The sequence below is a fragment of the Cupressus sempervirens genome, chromosome 1 (assembly GCF_028749045.1).
Source record: "Cupressus sempervirens isolate cs-2001-9-10 chromosome 1, ASM2874904v1, whole genome shotgun sequence".
In the NCBI taxonomy this organism is placed as follows: Eukaryota; Viridiplantae; Streptophyta; class Pinopsida; order Cupressales; family Cupressaceae; genus Cupressus; species Cupressus sempervirens.
This window is the reverse complement of record NC_143118.1, coordinates 12916788-12926685: the sequence shown is the minus strand read 5'-3', so window position 1 is coordinate 12926685 and position 9898 is coordinate 12916788. Positions and strand designations below refer to the sequence as shown.

At 33.8% G+C, this 9898-nt stretch overlaps 1 pseudogene; it reads left to right on the top strand.

The window, feature by feature from the left end:
- The first annotated feature begins 8399 nt into the window (after positions 1-8399).
- Positions 8400-9166, top strand: LOC149575918 (putative pentatricopeptide repeat-containing protein At3g23330 pseudogene; annotated as a pseudogene).
- Positions 9167-9898: the final 732 nt, after the last annotated feature.

Below are 9898 nucleotides of genomic sequence, written 5' to 3'. Positions count from 1 at the left end.
ATTATCTCACCATGCATCTATTGTCGTAACATTGGGACCCTTTGCAAATTGCCTTTCAACCTTATGCTGGAAGTTTCTTTCTCATAGCATTATAATGCCATCATCCTCAGCCTCCCACTCATATGCTAGACTACCATGTGTCATCTCTCCTATAGGGTTTGATCAAAATTTACCTAACTTTTGTGCTGACCATTAGCTCAACACACCACTGTGAGTCTTGCCTTTGAAAAGGCTTGTCTTCTTAGAAATTATGCATTGCATGTTGGGGAGTATTTAAAAATCAAAATAGCTCCCTAATTTATGAATGTGGGAAAAATAGTGCTTTGTTATTATAATGTCACCCTTGCCTTTCTTGGACTACGACTTCTTCCCCTCTGCTCTGTGTGATTCTTTTTGTTCTTCCTTTATTGATGCGGCCTCAAACTTTGCTGGAAGCTCCTCTTTAACCCTGCTTTGTACTTGCTTCTATAGCATTGAGGTCCTTTGCCTACCATCATTTTCTAGCTCCTCATGGACCTCTATTTTGCACTAAGTCTAGCTTCTTCATGTTGTGGATTATGCCATGATATACATGTATGAAACATTCCCTATGTGCAGTGATTATTGACTTGGGCTCCAATGCATATTTCAAAAATAATTGAAGCATTAACAGTTGAAAAGTATTTGTTTCTATCTAGAAAACAAGCAATCAAATAGGTCCCTTTTAAAGCATTTAAATTTGTCTTCTATTAGTCAACTAAGCAAGCATGTAGGTCTTTTACAGAGTAATGATCAAAGACAGTAGTTGCTGAGTCTGGTAAAGTTCATATGGAGACAAGTTTTTTGTGCTTCATGCTTATGAAGCTCTCTCCTACCATGGGCACTTCATTTCCACGTTGAGGCTTCCCTACTCTAGCATGGTGCTACGCTTTTTGCCAAGTCATAGCTTGCCAAGTTTCCTTATTAGAAGATGTCTTGTATGTCTGGAGACCACAAAGTCTAAAAGTCAGGTTCTTCTAATTTTTTCTTTATTGATCCTTCTTTATTTATTTTAAGAAGTGTGTCCTCCATTATATCTTTCCATTGATTCAAGACATGTTTCAAGTATAAGAAATTCAAATGGAAAAGCATTTGGATCAAGATTACTTGATAAATTTAAACTTTCTTGAGGCTTTGAACCAATTGCTTGAGAGCACAGATAAAAATAAGGAACTGAATAAACTTTGACTTATGAGTGTTCAAAATTGTTGATTGGAATGAGTGCATGTGGGTATTGTAGATTTATGGTAGACATCCCTCATGGGCATATATATTTAGGTGATTGAATGTGAACTCCATTAACATATCCATTTTATCTATAACTTCATCCAAACTCTGTTTACCGTCATATGAATTTGCAAATTGAATACTTGCCTGGCTCCATGTCTCTCTTCACATATCATTTATCTTCAACATATTTTGAATACATGATAAACTTGTCAAACTGACTGACTCATAACACTTTCTAGCTTGACATCTCCTTAGTTTGATAGAATTTATTTAGGCTCCCAAAGTGGGTCCATTTAAAACTTATTCATTTTTGAACAACTAAACTGTCAAAATGATCCATTTGACCTATCATACTAATTAAAACCAAGTTTGAAAAGTGATCAATCAATTGAATCTCATTTTACCATTGATCTGCAAATTGTGAATTCTATGTCAGGAGGCCCATTTCCTAGCTTTAAAAACTCACCCAAACAACAACATTGAATCTCTGTTCCGCACACTTTTACCCCACCAAATCTTGTCTCATGAAGAATTCTTAATAAAAATATATTGACCGCCAAAGTTTCCCTCTCATAACTGTCTGCAAGAAAACATGTTAGAAAGAAAAAACTCATGTTTGAATTTGGCTTTAAAAACTAGGAAACTGACACTTAGGGAAACAAAAAATTGGAAAATGAAAACTCGGGTGTTGGTTCACTATCATGAGGAAAATATGAATCTAGGATTTGAGCTCATGAAGAATAATAGGATGGATTTGGTGAGAAATCAAAGTGGGTTACTTAGAATTTGTAGACTAGAAACACTGACAAAAAGGTGATTTATGCAAACAGAAATGACCTAGGAAAGTGTGTAGACGAATTTGTCAAAACTTGCAAAATAGCACACTTGAAGTATTTTTAGAGTAGAATGCAGGAGAAAAATTCATTTCATCTAGAAAATCGTAGATTTAAAGTTATAATATCACAAATAGGGCTCCCAATCAATCTACATTTTTGATTACCAGCGAAACTTTATAAATTGCAAATAGAATCACGTTTGAAAACTGATCAAACAGATTCGTCATAAGGACAAAACATAAGCATAGAAAGTCTCTGATCCCTAGAATATGATGAAAAAGGAATTTTTTTTCATTTTGTGCAACTAGTCAAAAGCTATAACTTGTCAAATAGGGTTACCCAAAATTATGAACAATATGCAGATTTATTACAGAGGCAACTGACCAACTTTGAGACCTTCAAAACCTAGTCAAAACATGTCAAAATAACTTGAAACTTGGAACATAGGTTATTTTATATTCATATTAAATATCCCCAAAGTGGTGGGTCATAAAAAATTTCTAGGTTAAAGATATTCAAAGGAAAAATGGGCTTTCTGTCGCTGTTTGACACTTGGGCAAAAATGTAGAACTTGAAGACAACTCAAAATGAAACTTCGCAGAATGGTTTGGAATGTCATTTTATCAATGTGAAAAATATGCATATGTCAAATTAAAGGTGTTAAACAACTGAAACACCACCTAAGCCTTGAAATGACAACTAGTTACATATGCACGAAAAGCATTCATAGGGGGCTCAAAGTGATTCAAAATTTGGAATAGACACTCAAAATGGGAATGCAATTTTGAGTGCCATCACAAAGTACAATACAATAAGTAAAATCATTAAATAATTATTTTTGTGTTTAGATCCCTTGGTGAGGTGTTACACATTAAATACTTAGTTTTATGTTTAGGGTTTAGATTAAATTATTGTACAATTATGGTTAGGTTGAGGTTAGACTTAGGAATATAGTTAGTTTTACTTTCTTTGTTATATGGTTTATAAGATAATTTATAATTAATTAATATTTAGTTGAAATAAATATAAAATATTGAATGTAATTAAATGTTTAAACAATCTAATTTACATCTATCTAATTATTCTCTTCACAACTAATTAATGGATACAATACTTTTAAACATTGTAATTTTTATTAAATACATCAAAACATATAAAATAATAATTTTTAAATGAACATTTATAAATTTAAAAAATTAAATAAAATAAATTTAAATGAACAAACATAATAATCTAAAAATTGTAATACCCCAAAATTGGCTCATTGCCATGATACCAATTCTGGTCTATCTTAATAATTGCTAAAGTTCTATTTCACAAGGCCGCATACCAAGGGCCTATCCAACTATTGTGAAGGATTTGCCACACACTCCATTGGGAAAATTCTACTATGATAAATCTATTTAACAATAGATTTTTGGTGACTCCGCTAGGGATACTGAACAAGAAAGATTAATCAGTCACCTATGATGAAATAACATGGTATTGCCACATGAGAATGTGCTTCCTGTTCTCCAACCAAACCTTGGCTTCCAAGACACCTAGGAGGATATTATTTCAGATTTGAACACTCTAGCCTAGAGGTGTAGGTGAAGTGCTCAACAATAACATTTGGTGAATCAAGTTCTTGAAGAAGAAGAGTTTGGGGAAATCTTGTGAAGAGTTCCTATTGGTCACAATGTTGTAATCGTTGAAAGAATAGTAGTTATCCTGAGAAGAAACATGCAGAATCTTGGTCACATCCAAAACCAAGTGAAAAATAATCAATAACATGGTTGATAAAAGGTACCTTCCCTAGAATGAAGGTTGGTGACTCTATTTTAAAGATTGATTATCAATGATTCTATTTGAAGTTGGCAATTTAGAATCATGGTTTGGTACAAGGGAAAAGTTAAAAGTGATAGTGAAAGTGATAGTGATGATGAATACTTTTCATATCCCAAGAAACAGATTCCCGATGAGCCTATACAAGTTAATTCTTGAAGAATTTCTATGACGGCAAGAGGTTGGACCCTAAAATGGTTCATCCCCACTTACTTCAATTTTTTCAAAAGATCGAAGAAGAAGATGGAATTGACTATGGTTTTCTTTTTCATGATCAAGAATCCTTCTTGGAAAAAGATTTAGCATATAAAGATAAAGAAGGTCTCACTAAAAAATGTGCTTCATCTGAATCAAGAATGAGGAATACTAAAAATGTCTCTTATGCACCTGTATCCCAAAAAAATTAGGTTTTCATTGATCCTAAGCAAGCTAGCTTCTTGAAGAGTTTCTATGGTGGACAGAAACTAGATCCAGGAGGGATTCATTCATCTTTGCTCCGGACTTTGCAAAAGATAGATGAAGAAGATGGTAAGGACAATCAATTTTTCTCTCACAAACAAAAATCATTTTTAGAAAGAAATTCCACATGCGAGCATAAGGAAGAACTTGATAAGAAAAGTGATTCATGTCAATTGAAGATGGATAGTGGTGGTCAAAAAAGTGTCCCAATGCCTGCACCTATTTCTCATCAAAATCATATTTCCATTGATCCCAATCAAGTTGAATTTTTAAAAATCTTCTATGGAAATGCACGCCTAGATCCTAACAAATCACATCCTTCTTTACTTCAAACATTGAGAGAACTTGAGAAAGAAGCCCCATGCAATAATTATTTTCTTGATAGTAGAACATCTTCTAATCCAAATGCTAGAAAAGATTCATCTAAATCTTCATGCATGAAAGAAGATGGGGATCCTATGAGTAATGAAGGAGATTTTTTAGGAATAGAATCTATAGAAGAAGAAGGGTTTGATAATGTATCAATGCATGAATGTGAAGATTTCAAAATCTAGGAGAAATTATTCAATCATCTCAATCCTAATGAGAAAGAAAAAGAAATATCAGAATCTCAAGAAACTATGCAACATATGATTGAAGATGATGAAAATGTGGATCAAGGTGAATTTCATAATACTTTTATTCCTACTTGGTGCCTCAATGCTTCAGATGATGACTTCCTATGTGGAGAAGATCTTCGCATTCATCCTTCCATGATCATTCACGATGAGGAACCTATTGATCATGTCAATACTTCAAATGTTTTGGCACAATATGAAATCACTACCATTGATGGAGATAAAAGCACCAATGAACTTCTACAAATATTTGCTTTCCCTGAGGAAATGGAGATCTTTACATTTGATGATATTGATGAACTTGTAATTAAAAGATCGGTTGATGAAAAAGATAAAAATCAACTTCTAGGAGAAGAAGATGAACCATATAACTTTGATTCTTTGTCATGCATACCAACTTTCACATTTCATGAAAGATGTCTTGGAGAAGAAATGATGATTCAAAAGGGGATAGATATCATTGAACGTATTGAAGATGAAATCTATATGAATATGAAGAAAAGTTCCTCTATTCCAATGAAAATACAATTGAAATCCTATGGATCATTCAAAGTTCAAGGAAATCCTCTTTTTGAGCCTTTTCATCAAATAGGAAATCCTATGCCAAAGAGCTTCTATGAGAAGAATAATGTTGATAGAAGAAGTAATGAGTTAGCGGAGACTCTCATGGGAAAATCATATGAAGGAAACTCTTATGACATTTTTACCCCAAGCTTGTGCTTGAAATCATTAAATGGTAATTTCCTCTATGAAGAAAATGTTTACTTTAATCCTTTATTCTTAGAGGAAGGAATTTTTACTGATGATTTCCAAGTTGGTATTCAAAGACAAGGCTCAATGGTTATAACTCCGCAGGTTACTTCACTCCACAGATTGTATGAAGGAAATCCAATATGAAGTTTGGTATCTTCTTGTCTTAACCATCAAAAGATCCTTTAGATGGAAAATTTTGATATTAATGGGATGAAAAGTGAGGTTATGGCCCACCATGTTGATGATGATATCAGTATAACTTTGCAGTACCTAAGACTTCAAGATGATTTTTGAAAGATAAGGAAGAAGAAATGAATCATGAGAGGATTCAATATAACATGGATGTGCATCCCAGTTGGAATAATTGTATAAAGGATTCAACTATGATCATCCCCATGGAAAAGAAAGAGTGTCTAGTATTTGACATGAGTTCAAGATTTCATGACGATCAATCAATAAAAATTCAACTACAAGGCTTGCCAAATAGAGGGGAAAATCATAAATGCATTCAGAGACTTGAGGATCTTATACTTCAACTCTTTCAAAATGAAGTTATCAATGACATGCAACAAGAAGCAACATTAATTTTAAAGTCTGAGATTTTTGATGAAGCCTGGTTATTTGGATATGTCCTGTCATTCAGAGATGTGGGGTGTTCTGTGAACTTTAGAGTTAGTATTCAAGTAGCACACTTATATTCGAACCCATGGAAGCTTAAGAATTGTCACATGTTGGTGTTCCATGGTATTTATTTTCCTCACCCTATGAATGGATTTGCATGATTATACCTTGAGTCACTGGAGGTAGGGAAACCTGCCTTGTACATAGTCTAGTTAGGAGTTTGTGGTGCTTTAGTTTTTCTTTCTGTTGTCTCATTTTTGGTGTTTGTTCCCTCTTTTGTAAATTGGTTCCTCAAATGACTCTATTTTATAGCCCAATGGATAAGGCACTATTTTATTCATTCTGGATTTAAGCTTCGTCTTGTATAGTCCTTGTCCCCAATTAGAGCTAGCTATTGCCCAGTCATAAAGTGTTTCAATTTTTGAACCTGTTAATCTCTTGGTTATATGTGAAATATGTCCTATTTTGATCATTGAAACCACCTTTTTATCTCTAAGTTTTTGTGAGTTTTTGAATCTTCATGTCTTTGGCTTATCCTCAACTTTGCACAGCACTTGAAATTTTTAAAATTTGACTTCTGAGCCTCGAGTTATTGTAGGTTAATGTAGAGACCCAAAATATGTGTTTTCAAGTCTATCATTAACCATTAACCTCTCAAAAGGTTAATGATAATGTCCAAAAACATATTTTTCTTAACCTCTCAAAAGGTTAATGATAACTTTCAAATTACGTATTTTGGAGGAGGTTAATTAACCTCTCCGAAAACATGTATTCATTAACCTCTTTGTTTAGCTGATTAAGGTCAAGAACTAGAAGTAAGATCATCTAGAAGGAAAGTGCTAAGATGGGAGCATGAGATGAATAGTAAATATAGGGATATTGGACTTCTCCTATGAGGTATGGTTAGAATTCCATAGCCATCAATGAGTGACTTGATGATCAGTTAAACATGACCTTATGAAGATAGAAGATTCTATGGAGAAATTTCTACTTTTGAGAAAATCTATCAATGTTATCCACCTATTTATATTCATAGACTAGAGATGGAAAAAGCCAACAAAATTATAATGCCACCTTCAATACTTTCTTCTCTGATATCTTGAGAAATAGAGTATCCAATGCTTTTCCAGCTTCAGAATCCAATCACAAGATGCATCTCACACTGTGGAGTTCTTGAATTCGTTGCTGAGGAGGGTATAATTTATATGCTGAATTGTATGATGGAAAATATGCTTCTACAACTAAGAGATCTAGTAAAATTGAAAGAAGCCAGAAGACTTGGGGCAAAAGGAAGAAAAGCACTTGAGAAAGCAAGAGATATGAAGTATAACAGCAAGGATTCAATCAAAGAGATGCTATCGGGCATGATTAAAATTGTAACAAAAGAAGAGGATATTATACACTTCATCGGTTCTGCTACAATGGTTCAAATTTTACAAAGGTGATGAATATTGTCTTCCAGATTCTATAAAGGTGGAAGATATTGGAGAGCCATTCTAGAGTTTTATGTGCGACATTTTTGCAGGCTATGTAGTAGAAGTACTGATAGTTTTGTCAATGCCATAGATGAGAAAGGGAAGACTATTCTTCAAACAAATTCAAAGAAAGGAGATGTAGATGCATGCAAGCTGATTCTTGACCATAGTGCTTCAGTGACTACTCAGGACAGAAATGGCATGACAACTCTTCACTATGCATTTGAAGGAGAGATTTATAAAGTTGTAGTGGGGACAAAGATTTCATAATGTCAGGTAAAATGGTAGATGTTGCACAAGATGTGTTTGATAAAATCCCTCAAAGAAATGGTATTATTTGGACTATAATATTTTTTCTTATACTTGGAAAGGGTGTGGGGAAGAAGCCTTGTCATTTTTTTTACAATATGCAGCGATCTACAATCAAGCCAAGTCATTTTACCTATGTTGTTGTTATCCTAGCCTGTGTGAACTTGAGAGCTTTGGAACATGAAAAAAATATTCATTAGGAGATAATTATAAGAGGATTTCTACCTAATGTCTTCATAGGGAGTGCCCTTGTCGACATGTATATAGAATGTGGCAATGCAAAAGATGCACAAAAGCTATTTGACAAAATGCCTGAACGAAATGTGGTCCCATGGAACACTATGATTGCTGAACATCTATGGTTGCAAGTTTTGCATAGAATGGTAATGTCAAAGATGCTTATAAATTCTTTCAAAGAATGTGTAAGCATACACTTGTTTCATGGAACACAGTGCTTGTAGGATATGCACAAAACCAATGTATTGATGAGAGCCTAGAGCTATTTGGCCAAATACTTTCATCTAGTTTGAAGCTAGATAGTGATATATCAGCCATTATTATCTCGGCTTGTTCCAACTTAGCAAATTTAGAGCATGGAAAATAGGTCCATGAAGATGTTATCAGATCTGGATTACATTCAAATATCTTTGTGGGAAGTGCCTTTGTTGACATGTATGAAAAATGTGGAAATATAATGGATGCAAACAAGGCATTTGATAAAATGCCTAGGAGAACTAATGTGTCATGGAATGCAGTCATTGTAGGGAACATTGTTCATGGGTTTGGGAAGGAAGCCTTGAATCTCTTTGAAAAGATGAAATCTTTAAACACAAAACCAAATCATAGCACATTCATTGGAGTTGGTTTAGCTTGTTTCCTTGTAGGGTTCATGGATGGGGGCTGGAAGTACTTCAATTCTATGAATGAATACTATAATGTGACTCCTACAATAATACACTACTACTGCATGGTTGATCTTCTTGGTCGAGTTGCATGCCTGAACGAAGCAATTGATTTTATATAGAGAATTCTAGTCAAACCAGATGCTATTGTTTGGGGATCTCTGCTTGGTGCCTGTAGAATCCATTCTAATTTGGAGCTAGGTGAATATGTGGCAAAATACCTTTTTGAGTTGGATTGTAAAAACACATGCTCTAACTCTTCTTCAGCATTCAAGATTAAAAGGAGGAGATCCAATGGCTATCAAAATAAATTACTCAACATTCTTTTCATTAAGGTTAATTTTGTGGAGGTTAATTAACCTCATCCAAATCACGTATTTGGGGGGTAGTTACTAACCACAGAAGGGTAGTTATTAACCTCTGTGTCTATATAAAGACACCTATTGGCTTTGTAAGGGGATTTTTTGGCTTTAGAAGAAGGGAACACTATGCTGAAATTTTGATTGAGAGATAAATTTTGGAAAGTATGTACACTTTTTATCTCTAAAATTGAAAATCTATTTTGTCTTCTTGGTGCAAGGAAATGGAATGAGATATGCTTTGGGTTTCTTATTCTAAAATCAAAATTGTTATACATTGTAGTAGACATTCTCATGGTACTATGTGAGTGTTTATGAATGATAATGAATGTGCTTGGTAATACTAGTTGTTTTCAAGCATAGTCCTTGATCACCTTTGTTATCAATCTTGTTTATCGAAGAAGGTTGTAAGGGCATGTGGTGTATTTGTTCTAAATGACTTTCTCCTGATCTTTGAAGTTTCAGATTCTTTATTTGAAAACCCTTTAAAAATTA